The following is a 14,256-nucleotide window of genomic DNA, read 5'->3' as shown; positions in this document are numbered from 1 at the left end:
ATCAAAATACAAAAATCCCCAAAGTGTCAACATTTATAAAATTGCTTTTATTTCTGTCCTGCTTTTGATATTAGTCATGCTAGGTACCTTTGTGATCCCGTGCCTAACTTCAGTAAGTCAGACTAAATGCTTCAAATTGTTCTTCATCTCCTGATTCAAAATCAGAGATGTCATTATTCTCAGACACTTCATGGCTTCACCATTAAGTTATGTCATTTTGAAAACAGAAAGTGCATACTGTCTTTGAAAACTCTGCACTCTTTTAAAGGAACACATTTGTAAATGACAAGGATGATTCTGTGCATTGATTTCAAATGCCAGTGCAGCTTCTTAAACTGAGGTAGCAATCCTGACATAAGAATGTCTGGGTCATGAAGTGTGTAGCAACATTAAAAGGTGTCTGAAAGTGGAATGACCAAACATTAAATAAAAATCAAGCAAGTAATGAATGCAAGATTTCCTTGCATCAATTAGTCACACAATTGCTCGGTTACCATAGCCTTGGTTCTGAACATGAATATTTTTGTTCTGCGAATGATGTCACACCATACAATATCAATGCATGCTTCCTGAAACACATTTGTTCAGATTGGGGGCTATCATATAATAAATATTGCAATGTTTACAATGGTTGTACAAAGTATTCTGCACTTGCAGAAACAAAATGGGTTAGTTGAGGAAATATGTTTAAAATTTCCTGTCATCATGCCTCTGCATGTGTGTATGAAGTTATACTGTATTTGAACTATAGTATGCCAACATGTTTGATTGTTTAAATTAATATTAGTGTTGCTGATTTAAATTCCATTATAATTTTCTGTAAATTAATTTTGTTTTGACATTGAAAAAAATCTACATCAATTTTTGAATGACCATAAACACAGTTCTGTCATTTTGTGCTCCATAGTCATGCAATGTGGTATTTGCAATATTAACAATGGTAAAGCAAAATGTTGAAAAATGACACAAAATCTGAAATGTGTATAAGATGTTCTGCATCCACTCCAGTTTCAAATATTAGCCAGAATTGATTTCTTTATGAAAAATTAGATAAACAATCCATCTCATTAGTGTGCAAATTTGTATTCATGTTTCATAGAGTATAAAATAATATGTATGTAAAACACTTGTTTTTAAAAAGTAGATTCCTTTATGTTATTATGAATAAACACTTGATTTATACATGTGTTTTATATACCTATAGACCAAAGGTTACACAAAAATTTTCATATGATAAAGGAGCACAATTGGAAAATATTTAAGATGCCTTGGGCTAGATAACCGACCCTATGGAATGCACATTTCACAACTACATTTTATTGTATTATAAGGGGCACCATGAAGTCTAATCTTTTCTAAGGTTGAGAAAGTGAGGCAAAGAGGTTAGGTAACTTGTGCAAGAAAATGTGTTAAAGGGAAGAGATTTGAATATCAAACCAGGAGTGTCTGGTTGCAGACATCCCTTGTGAGTCATACACACATTTGTTCCGAAAACAGCCTGTGTGTTTGAGATGGGCTTCTAGCTTAGATAAATATGTTTTTAAAAGTGAACTGAATAACCCATTTATTTCATTAAAGTTCACAGAGTCGACCTAGACAGTGTTATTTTTATATTTTGAAGAAGTAAATACAAGATAATAAATTATTGGGTTTTAATTCATTCAGGATTCTGAAAAAATGGGGAAAAAATATAAGGTAAATGAATTTGTATTTCAGAGTCCCTGATTCCTTGGAAAGAAATGTGAAATTCAATTGACATATTTCCTGAGGCAGACAAAGATTAAAAGAAAATTAATGTTACTGTACAGGCACAAATAACATTTCATAGAGTTTGTGATTATGGTTGCTCCAGGCTAACTAAAGTATTAAACTAGTACAATGTGTCCATGTCCCCAGAATCCTGGCAGTTTTCATCGTGGTACTGCATAACTTAAATTTCTTCTGCCTCAGGGACTTGGATCCCCTACTTTATGAGATTTCATGTGGTAAATTTTGACCAGGACTGGGCTACTCCTAGAGTTTCTGATGTTCTCAGGGGGATGATCATTTCTGGGAAAGTGTCTTTCTGTATCTGATAAGAGACTAATCACCAATTCAGATTTATGAGTGTTCAGTGTATTGTTGCTCCTAACAGCTTCTACCCGATTATCTTAAACACAAGGTTGAAGAAAGCTTCAGAAAATAAGTAATCTTACTATATGTAACATACATATGTGTAATACTAATAAATATATGCATCAACGAAGACATATTGCGCTAGTGCACAGCAATAGTGGGAAAACTGGCAGGAGTTTATACATGTAACTACCATAATTTAATGTATAGCATGCAATATTTTAAAATCTGATTATTTTCTTATTTTTAAAACTATTCCCTTGTAATCCTTTTTGTATTGATCCTGTATTGTCAACCTTGATTTTCATAGTCTTCCTTAATGCAATATTCTTGATGAAGCCTTTTTGATTTCTATCAAATATTTAAGTCTACTGCCCTTTTCACCATCATGAAGACAAAATATTTGATGTTCTCTAGAAGTTTATTAATGTTGTACATCATCTGTAAATGCCACATAAACAGAAATCTTGTACTTTATTAGTTTTGGAATAATCTCGAATGCCCAAATAGGACTTGGTAGGTGCTAACTGAGCTAAGAATGTAATTCAATGTTGAATGAATAAAGTATTTGTTTTAAAATAATTTGTTTTTACTGTGAACACCTGTGTGAGAGAGAATATATGTGTCCCTGTATGCACATGGAAGTAAAAGGGGGCATAAGACAACCTGAGCCGGTGTGACGGGTCATTTTATGACTTGGTGTAGATTTTGGGAACTCAACCCAGGTCCTGCTAAAGGAGCTTACTTTTACTAACTGAGTCATCTCCCCAGCCCCTGAATATTTCCATTATAAATCACTTATGTATTTAAAGAGTTCAGCAAGCTTATATTATATGCAGTCAGAAAGCCTTATGTGTAACCCCAAGCATCACATAAGATTTTATTGATAACTTAGAAGATTTAGTAATTTTGTAAATTACATTAGATGATTGCAAACACAAATTGGTGCTGTTCAGTTTTTCTGTTAAATGTCTAAAGATAATTATGGACAGAGTTTTATGAATAAGAAGTTGACTATTTCAGACTACCCCTTAGAGAACAATTCTTGATTGAAGAGTGTTCCTCCTTTCCAGTCAAGATGACAGTGCTTATTTCAAGATTCAAGCAATTATGATATGCAAAATTCAAATAAATAATTTCCACAAAAATAAAGAATATGGACAATAGGCTTTTATCACAATATTTAGTGTACTTTAAAGTTAAGCCGTGATTTAAATAAAACAATCAGATTCAGTGCAAGAATGAGTCTGAATTATAAACTGAGTATAGGTATTTATGAAATCACGAAGTCACATAAGATTCTATCCAATAGAAGTTAAATGATATTTAATATGTTTAATACACTGACATTGTCAACACTTGCTAAACAGAATCTTTGGAAATCCAAGAGTACTAGAAAGTGGTGGTCCTAAACTTGAATTCCATCTGACTGCCAAGGCATGCCCATGCCTACCCAACCCCTTCTCTGTGTCTCAAGTTCTTCTTCACTGTACTAATCAGTATTTTCATGCTCTTTTCTTTTCTCGGAGCAACTAATGTTTGGAGAAGGCTCAACATCTGCAGCTCCTCAGAGTTCCCAGAACTTGATGAGTCCATGGAAATCATAACAACGACAAGGCTTTGCAACTGCCTCATTATCCAGAGTAGTTTTATTCTACTCCTCTCTCTAGGCAATTTACATTCTGTAGCAAGCAATAGAATCCCAAATCTGTTTGCCCTTTCTTGGAAATGAGTATAAAAGAAAGTACGGTGCACATAAACAGTGATTATTTTTATTGAATATTCATCAATATTTTGAAAAATCACTGAACATTCCTGCAAGTTAAGGGTGTCGGCTCATTTTCTTTCTTATGAGATTTACTTTTATTTTTATGGGCATTGGTGCTTTGCCTGCCTATATGTTTATACATCACGGTTGCTCACAGAGGCCAGAAGAGGATATTGGATTCCTTGGAATTGGAGATTACAGATGGTTGTGAGCCATTAAGAGGGTGCTGGAATTGAACCCAAATCTTCTGAAAGTGAAACCAGTGTCCTTAACCTCTGAGCTACCTTCCCACCTGGGGGTGTCATCTTTTGATACATTTCATTGCATCAATATGGCCCAAATGCCATTATTTATAAGATACTCTCTTTGACGCTGAGAAACAGCTATAAATAAAAAAGACAGCAATCCTAACCTCAGGAAGCACATGATTTAGCAGTTATAATTAGTTTATTTTGTGGTTTCATATTTACATGTAATTGTATGCATGTGACAAATGATATTTTATAGAAAAAAATAGTGCATTATGCACAGGTTTCTATAACCTGATATAATAATTTATTCAAACAACTTTTTTCTTTCAATATCATTAGAGTGAAGAGAAGTGAGGCAGGACCACCTAAGGAAAATCCATGTGATGGCAGTTGTAGTTTATTTCTTTGGTTTCTGTGACTGAAATTGTAACATGAGCATCTAAAAATATTTTCTTGTGTGTGATATTTTGATCCCATTCTGACAATAAAGTTTGCTTTGAATCAGAGGGCAGAGCTAGCTAATAGCTGACCCAAATTAAACACAGATGTTTTGAAGGACTGAGGCTAGATAAGGAAATAGTCACTTGTAGGGCGGGTCTTAGAGAGGGTCTTCTCCTTTTTGGATGGAGGAACAACAGAGATATAAGGTCACTGGTCACTTCTCCGACACTTCTCTTGTCATTCAGGTTCTTACTCTTATAACTGACCATGAGTTTTTATTAATAAAGAATAATTTGATAGGAGACAGATGGCGGCTCTTCATCTCCGGCTGCACAGCTGCTAAGCTGGTACTCAGTTGCTGCGGGTCCTGTGTATCTGGCAGAACAAGAAGAGCAGTGGCTCCTAACATACACAGCCTAGGGATGGCAAGTGGACAGAGAGAAGATCAGTCAGTGTATCAATGAATTATCCAGTCCTGAGACGAGAGAAAATGCTTTGCTGGAACTAAGCAAGAAGTAAGAATCTGTCCCTGACCTTGTACACATGCTGTGGCATTCATTTGGTATTATTGCAGCACTTTTACAGGAAATTGTAAATATTTATCCGTCTATCAACCCTCCACCTTTGACAGCACACCAGTCTAACAGTTTCCAATGCTTTAGCATTGCGGCAATGTGTGGCCTCACACCGAGAGACCAGGTCAGCTTTTCTCGAAATACACATCCCACTTTTTTGTACCCCTTTTTGCACACAGTCAGCAAAACTCATCCCTTTGAGTATCTTCAACTCCACCAGCCTTGGAGTTATTGGGACGTTGGTTAAAGAAGACGAACAAGATGTAATCAACTTTTCATTGACAACAGAAATAATCCCTTTTGTTTGTGCATTATGGAACCTGGAAGGGAACTTTCTAAAATGGTTGTCACATTCATCCTTCAGGAGATCCTTTTAGATGACATTGGTTTGGCTTATATATGTCACACATATTAGCATTTTTCCCATATTGTCATGATCTTGGGTAAAATGGTCCTGCATCTATCCAAAGAACTGTCTGCCCATCTATTGAAGCATGTAGTAATATGTTACCTTTGACTCTCAGATAATCTCAAGGCAATGAAGCGCTCAGACAGTGCCTCCCTGACCAGCTGAAGGACACAACCTTTGCCCAGGTGCTAAAAGATGACACCACTACTAAAAGCTGGCTTGCACAACTGGTGAAGAATCTACAAGACAGCCAGGTCACTGATGCCCAGGGAAATCCTCTGCCCTCTCAGTGATCTTTCCTATTCCCTCCCACTACTCGCATAAGTTGGGGAGTGCTGGTGGAACTTCTGACGAAAACAGCTCAGGTTTTAATGCCGACTGGGAATAGACAGCCTCAATGCTGAACTGCACTGGAGGAAAGGGGCTGAATTGTGTGTGGACAGGCTGGAGGTTCTCTATCCACTGCTGCTCCCAGGAATTGGCCTCTAACACTGCAGTCTGTTGCCACAGCCCCAGTAGAGTGTCAGCACCAGCAAATGCTGTATTTGCAGCACACCCAAGATTACTCTGCTCCTGAACCTCTACCTAGCCACTGGTACAGAGAAGATATGGTAATAGTAGCAACACTCTAGGCGTGGTGAGCTGGTGAGCACCTGGGACCAAGCCATGTGGCTGCTTCTTCTTCTTCTTCTTCTTCTTCTTCTTCTTCTTCTTCTTCTTCTTCTTCTTCTTCTTCTTCTTCTTCCTCATTTTTTTAATTTCTCTCTCTCTCTCTCTGTATGTCTGTCTCTGTCTCTCTCCCCCTCTCTCCCTCCCCTCTCTCAGTATTTGTTTACTTTGGGTTGTTGTTATTTAATATCAAGAGAGAGGTGTGTTTAATGGACACAAGCTGTAGTTTTCAGCAAAACTTTGACAATTGGCACTCTTTACAAGTCTGTTAGCTGCATAAGCTCAATATAAAGTTACTCTGGGCATTACAAAATAAAAAGAATAATTAGCTAAATGCATCAACTTTCTTCAAAATTCTATGTATGAATGTGTCTCTGTGAGGTTATTTGCATGTGAGTGTGGCAACTGGAATCCTGAAGATCCTCAGAACTGGAGTTACAAGTGGCTTTGAGTTCTCCAATGTGGGCATAAGGAATCAAACTTAGGTCTTCTTGGGGCCACTAAGAACCCTTATCTGTTGAGCCATCTCTCCAGCACATGAAGAGTTTTAGGCAACTGAAAAATATTAAATATTTAATAATATAAGTAATGCAATAAAATATGAAGTAATAGTATGCCCATATGGCTTTTAAAATTTAGTTTTAAGGAACGATGAGATGTGTGGAAGACTTCCTGTTGGATATCATCCTTTCAGATTTTATAGCAACTAAATCAATATGATTTGCATATGTCTTATATAAAGTGTGATGTGCCTTATTATTTGTCCATTTACTTTTTAACTAAGCAAAAAATCTTCTAGAAATAATATCTTAGGGACTACTACCCTCATCCCTGTACTTTCTCTGGGCGATACAATAGAGTCAACCCTATTGGTGGAGGTGTGGGTGAGCCAGCCCCAAAGTAGTAAGTGCAGGAGAAGTAGCCCACCCCTCATCTTCAATATGGCAGCATGGGCTGGTGAGAGATGCCCTTCCCCACCTCTGCCAATGCTGGGGCAGGTGGGAGAGCTGACCCTGTGGTGATAAGAGCAAGAGAGCTATCCCCGACCCCCACAAGTTTCAACACTCAGGAGAGCAGGCAATTACCCTCATGAGGGCAGCACAATAGAGCCAACACTATTGGTAAAGATGTGGGTGAGCCAACCTGAAGTAGTCAACAAAGGAGGGCTGTCCCCATCACTGATTTGTCTTGAGGCAGCATGGGCAAGGCGGGATGCGGAAGGGAGGAGGAGTTGACTTCCCCTCACCCACCCATCAACACCTGGGGCAGCTGGGAGAGTTGGTCATAAGAGTGGGAGAGCTGACCCTGACTCCCCCAAGCTCCAATACCCAAGAAAGTAGCACAGCCATATTGGATGGGAACAGCAAAAGTCATAAGGCCAGTACATCTACTTGACAAAGATCCAACAAAGTTGATTGCCACATGATGGCCGCTGTGCCACCTTTGGTTTCCATACTGGAGATGATACATATGTGGGGGATTTTTAGCATCTGTACAATTTGTGGATACTGGATTGATAAAAAAAAATTGTGTAAATCATTTATGCCTTCTCCCAGGAGTACTGCTTCCAGGCTTCCCCAGGAAGGTCCTGAACATACCACCCCTCCTGATTTTAGGGAGAAATCCTCATCTACTTGAAGGTCTTCCTTATGTTTTAGAGGTTGTGGCACACTTTAAAATGTCAGAGCTTTCTTTATGAGGCTGTAAGATATTCTTGAAACATCTTTCCCTGTACTTACTCAGGAGCAAGATAATCAAAACAAAGTAAACTTTTAAAGGTCAACAAGATTCAATGGGCTAGAGGACTTGACCACAATTTGCTGCCTTTTGCAGGGAACATCACATTGTCCATTCTTTTGGTATTCCTCACAACCCCACGGGACAGGCTATTGTGGAGCGCACCCATGCCACTCTCAAACAGTATTTTAAGAAAATAAAAAAGGGGGAGTATGTTACCTCCCCCAATATTCAGTTATCCACCATACTTTACATTTTAAATTTTTTGACCATAGACCATAATAATTTGTCTGCTATGGAGAGACATTGGAACAAACCCTCCCAGTCCTTGGGATGGGTCAGATGGAAGGACTTAATTACAGGAAAATGGCAGCCACCCACCCCCCTATTAGCTAGGGTCCGAGGGGCTGTTTGTGTTTTCCCTCCAGGAAGTGAGAAGCCCATTTGGGTCCCTGAACGGTGCATCAGGCATGTCGACCCCAATACTACTCCGGATACTAGGAATGCTCACCATGATAAAGATGATCCAACCATTGTTGAACACTCAGGTAAGGGAAATATGGGCGTTGGTGAGGATTCCCCCCCCATGTTGATGCCAGTTAGTCATTCCAGCTCCCTGTTCATCAAATTTTATAACACCAATAATACATTGGGAGCGGCTGCCGCCAATGAGATTAAAAAGTCAGAAACTAGACATTCTGAGTTTCCCCCTCCTAAACCTGATACCAGGGTCAGAAAGTAGGGGAATCCAAGAGATTGCCAGCGGCATACGCCTTTAATACCAGCGGCATACGCCTTTAATCCCAACACGCCTTTATGAGGGAACATCCTGGGTTGAAAGTTGGATTGAAAATGGGTGAATAGCCGGGCGTTGGCAGCACACGCCTTTAATCCCAGTACTCGGGAGACACAGGCAGGCAGATCTCTTGAGTTCAAGGCCAGCCTGGTTTATAGAGCAAGTTCCAAGACAGCCTCCAAATAATACAGAAAAAAAAATTGGTAACAAGCTGGGCGGTGGTGGCACACGCCTTTAATCCCAGCACTTGGGAGGCAGAGGCAGGCGTATCTCTGTGAGTTCGAGGCCAGGCTGGACTGACAGCCTCAAACAATACAGAGAAACCCTGATTTAAAAAAAAATGGGTGAAACAAAAAATTTGTAACAGTAAAAAGGTACTGGTATTAAGTAAAGAAAAAGAAAAAGACAAAGGTATATAGAATGGAAAATTTTGTTTACATTTAAGTTCTATTTTGTGAGTCATCTCTAAAAACTTTTGGCCAAAAGCTTGGCCTCTCTACCTTGCATCTACAGTTACAAGGAGTAGGTACAGCTGTACCCCATGACTGTAGCTCAAATGGAGGAATGATAAAGAACATACAGGACTTTTTAACCTTTTAGTTCAAGGATTGGCTGGAGTTGTTCTTTTACATAGATTTCAATTAAGGTAGCTTCATTGCAACAGACTAATCATGACCTAGGGAAAAAGGATGACTGAAAGATGCATGTATGTTCTGAATGTATGGTGTGGCCACACCGGTATGTATGAAATGTGATTGTGAATGCGTGAGTGTGAACTGCTTATATGATTAAAAGGATACTTAAATCCCTTCAAAAATAGTTAAGAAGCTACCTAGATTGCTTGAAATATAGACAAAAGGAACATCCAGCCAGTCTGTTAATGTTTTAACAGAAAAATTTAAGATACAAATAAGGCCTTGTCAGCTAGTGAGAGCTCTATAGGTTAGATTGGGAAAGACTGCTCACAGACTTCAAATAATTTTCAAAAGTTATTTGGACACAGTATAGTTTACAATCTTTGAGTGATTTTCAGAAGTTTTTGGGAAATATTTAATGGATATGTCCTTTTTAATGGGCATCTACAAATAATCTAAGTAGTAATCCCAATTTACCTAGATAGTTAACCAAGGAGGGTAGACAAATCCTTCTACTGTTATGGTTCAGCTTCAACAGTTCAAAAAAGAAAATTTTTTTAGAAAATAAAAAAGGGGGAATAATGTCCCCAGTCCCCACATGACTCATCAAATAATACACTCCTCATTTAAAAATTTTATAATGTGAATGCCAGTGAGCTTCAGACAGATTCTGGCATGATGGAACTTGAGCAACCATTGCTCAGGTCAAATGGAGACATCCATGCACTAAACAGTGGAGAAGACCCTAATTTGGGGTCGAGGGCATGTTTGTGTTTTCTTGTAGGAAAAGAATAAAAGCTTCGACATGGAGCAGAGAAAAACTGGACCTGAGTCCATGGGAGCCTACCTAAGCCAGTTTGAGTGAGATCTCCTAAATCAGTGTTCCTGAACCTTGCTGTCATCGAATCTAGAGCCCAAGAAAGAAAGAAAACAGTCGGTTCGAGATTTCCAGTTTCTCAACAGACCTGCTGCATCAACCTTCCGGACCCATGAGTTTTCATCATGAAGCCAATAGAGAAAAAAGGACCCATTTAAAACCTTTGGACATTCGTATGGACTGTGATGAGGGGCAAAAGCCTCTTTTAAGTAATTGAACAGGACATGGTCACTTGAAATATCAGACTTGATGGTTCCTGTTTCTGGAATCACGACTAGGCCAGTGTATTTTTCTAGAGAGGTGCAACTTGTCCTAATGCGACAAAAAGGAGACTTTGACTCAAGTCGCATAATCAGCTGACGTTAAATCAACAAACTGCATCACCACAGGAACAAATTGGTGCTCTGTGGATAGTGCAACAAGCCTATTGTTCATATTTTTCATAATGCTACATGTGTAACATCAATGATTGTACCTAATGTATCTGTGCAAGTGCACTTTCTAAATGCTTTCCTGAGCAGATCTTGGAACAATTGTAAACTTCATCAAATTGTAAATGTAAATCACATGCGGGTTACCCTTGTAACAGAATGTAAATCACGTGTGGGTTACCCTTGTAACAGACGAAGGCTGGTAGAATGTTATGGCCCAGATCTGGTGATGGGTACGGTGATGGAGAGGCGCTATGTCAATGGGGGTCCTGGAAATGGTGGCAGTGGCGGTAGGCATTCTGGCTTTATGCTGGGCTCAAACGTGCCTTGTCCCAGAGGCAAGAGATCCGTAACCAAGTATTGCTTAGCCTAGCCCATGGCAATCCCGATAGCCATGAAGGTTGGTTACAGATGATTTAAAGTTGGGGTGCTCTGATGACGGGCCACCTGTGGGGAAGACCCCTCCCGCCTAAGACAGGGGTTCAAGGTCCCCCAATGACGGGAAAGGGAGGGTGACCCTACTTGACCTAAGCCAGGAGTGCCTCATTTAAAAATAAAAAGGGGTGAATTGTGGGAACACCAGACCTTGAGCAGAGACCCACTTCCCCTTCTGCCTGGGAGTAGGCAGCTGTAAGACAATGTTTACTAAAAACAATACAATGCCTGGGGGCATTAAGTTCCTGGAAAAGGCCTGCCCGCAGAAACCACCCTGAGCTCGACCTTGTCCAGAGACTAACCGCCTCTTCTGCCACGCCCAGATCAGTTTCTGGGGGAGAGGAGAACCAGCCAGGGTAGAGGAGAGAGCAGAAGCTTCTCTGGTGGGAGCCTTTCTTGGGAAGTTTTCTTGAACCTTTTTGTGGCCTGCTTAAAGTTTTCTTTACATCGTTGAACGAGTCTCTGTGTTGTCAATCCCCGACACCCTCCGCACGTTCTCAGACACAGGCCGCGCAGCAGACGCGACACTTTTAAAGGTCAACAAGATTCAATGGGCTAGAGGACTTGACCACAATTCAGACTGCAAGCCTCTTCCTACTATACACTGTGGCAATTACATGGCATATACAGCAACAAAGTCAGATTAGCTGAAGTTATCTGGGCCCTACACAGAGACTTGCATTGAGGAGCAAAGTATGGAGTTGAAAGATGATAAAAAGATGAGATGGGAGGACCTCCCCTACTTTGAAAAGCTAGCACATGTAGAATCACTGTGGTATTCTATGATCAAGGAGCAATTGATTGCCGGGATTAGACATACAGATAAATTCTATAAAGATATAAAAGGTAAACATTCTATTATGCCAGAATTTGAATAATAACTGCAGCAAATATAGCCGGAGATTTTTTTCTTGGGCACTCTGACCATTAAGAGTTAATAATACACTGCTTGGAATATGGCAATCTGCCCAGACTATCTTGGAGATTTTGTTTTGGTCTAGTGTCCTTGTAGCCACAAAAGCTACTAGCCTGAGAATAGGCTGTCATATGCCTCTGGATTCTTAAAAATTGGGTTATGGAGTTAATGAGTAAAAATGATAACTCTCTATCAATGATGTCAAAACTTGAGGGGAAATGATTGTAAAAGATGACTGTTCTGTCACAGTTTATCAATGATGACTAACAGATGTACAAGAGAAAGGGAAACACAGGCCCAAATGCTCTGATTTGTGTTTGGGAACAACATGAGTCTATCTCTGCTTACTAAATTCTGTATAAATAAAGAAGCACTCTGGCGGCTGGTCAGTCAGGCTGTCAGATTCTCCTGACCATCATGCCCGGCTCATCCCTCCCTCACCTACTCCTTACATTCTCTCAGGACGTGCAGGCAAGCAGGCCCTGCACCTAGCCAGGGCAACACAATAGAGCCAAACCTGTGAGTATAGGTGCAGGTGAGCCAGCCCTGAAATTGAGTGCATGAAAGAACTGTCTCTACTACTCATGTATCCTGTGGCATCATGGGTAGTGAAGAGTTGCCCTCCTCCTCTAGCCAGACCCTGCATGCTCAGCAATGCTTGAGGCAGGTGGCAGAGAGAACAGGACAGCTGTCCCTGCCCCCCATCAACTGCAAAACTTGGGAGAGCAGGCCCTGTTCCTCGCCCGAGTAACACCATAGAGCCAACCTTGTTGGTGAATGTGTGGATGAGTCGGCCCTGAAATTGTAAGTGTGGGAGGAATACCCCACTATGCCACTTGTCCCCTACTGCCTGCAACAGAGAGCAGACCCTCCCCCCTTACCAGCTGCAGTGAAACATGCCCTGCCCCTTACCTAGGCAGCAAATCAGAGATGACTGGCTGCCGGTGGTGAGGGTGACCCAGCTCCAGTGTTATGAGCAAGGGAGAGCTATCCCCATTACTCATCTGTCATGTGATGGCATGGGCAGAAGAGAGATGCCTCCCACCCCACCTCCTATCCATCGATGCTTGAGACAGGTGAAAGAGCTGGCCCTGGGGTCATAAGAGTGAGAAGGATATCGCTGCCGCTCACCAGCTGCAGCACTGGGGACCATGGTCATTGTACCTATCCAGGGCAACACAATATAGCTGGCTCTAATGGTGTAAGTGTTGGAGAGCTGACCCTGTGAGTGAGAAAGCTGGAGAACTAGCCACACCCCTAGCTCATTGTTGCAGGAGGTGAATTAGCCAGGGCAATGCTGGAGAGCTCACTCTGGTAGGGAGGAGAGGGGGAGAATTAGCGGGCAGGCCTACTCTGCAGCTGCCAAGGGTCAGACCATGGTTTTGACTTGGCCCGCCCCAACATCCACCCCATCACTGAGCTGCTGGAGCACATGAAGGGACCTGACCCTCAGACCGGAAGTTGCAGGTTCTCCTCAACACAGGGCAGCAACAGGATAACCAAGAGGAGTTCCAGTGAGGACACAGCATGTGCAGTGTAGCAAAAACCAGAAGCCTCGAACCAGATCAATGACTCTTATAACAGTTGCAAATAAACGTACTCGGGCAAAGGGGTTTTCTGAGTGACTTGCTGTGTCCTACTGCAGCTTCCAAGATGAAATTTTTAATTTCCCCCCTTTTGTCTTAAATTTTGTTTTATTTGTGAGGGGGCCTAGAGGTAGAGTGTGGATATGAAGGAATGGGGAAATGAATGGCACCAAGATACATGATGTAAAGGACACATGATGTAAAAGGATACATGATGTAAAAGACTAGAAAGAGAAAAAAGATTACTGCCCCCTTAGTATTAACAGAAACTAGAGAATTTGTGTGCACTTTTTGCCCTTATGCATGGAATAATTTAGATGATGAGACAATTTCAAACAAATAAAATACATTATTTTTTATATTTTCTAGTAATAGCAGAGAAACCATTTGATTAACACTGAGAAGCCATAAGGAGCAGTTTTTGTCTTTAAAATGTAATTGTCTCCTAGGATAATTTGAAAAGCTAAGTACCATCATATCCACATAGGCTATAGCTTAGGTTACCAACTTATTAATGGATGGCACTGGCTGGATGTGTTTATACACCCCAAAGGAGTCATCAGTCAGAGGCTTATTCCTTCCCAGTGGTGAAAGAGGTGGTAAAATCCTTAAGAT

General features: G+C 40.7%; 1 protein-coding gene and 1 pseudogene across 3 annotated transcripts in view; one reads left to right on the top strand and one right to left on the bottom strand.

Annotated features, from left to right (window-relative positions):
* Window positions 1-14,256, bottom strand: part of Ccser1 (coiled-coil serine rich protein 1) — a 1,057,181-nt gene that overhangs the window by 377,521 nt on the left and 665,404 nt on the right. The gene's annotated exons all lie outside the window — the stretch shown is intronic.
* Window positions 1,678-5,852, top strand: LOC106021599 (annotated as a pseudogene).

This window comes from Mesocricetus auratus, unplaced genomic scaffold, assembly GCF_017639785.1.
Source record: "Mesocricetus auratus isolate SY011 unplaced genomic scaffold, BCM_Maur_2.0 Super-Scaffold_100676, whole genome shotgun sequence".
NCBI classification, from domain to species: domain Eukaryota; kingdom Metazoa; phylum Chordata; class Mammalia; order Rodentia; family Cricetidae; genus Mesocricetus; species Mesocricetus auratus.
This window is presented reverse-complemented; position numbering and strand designations above follow the sequence as displayed.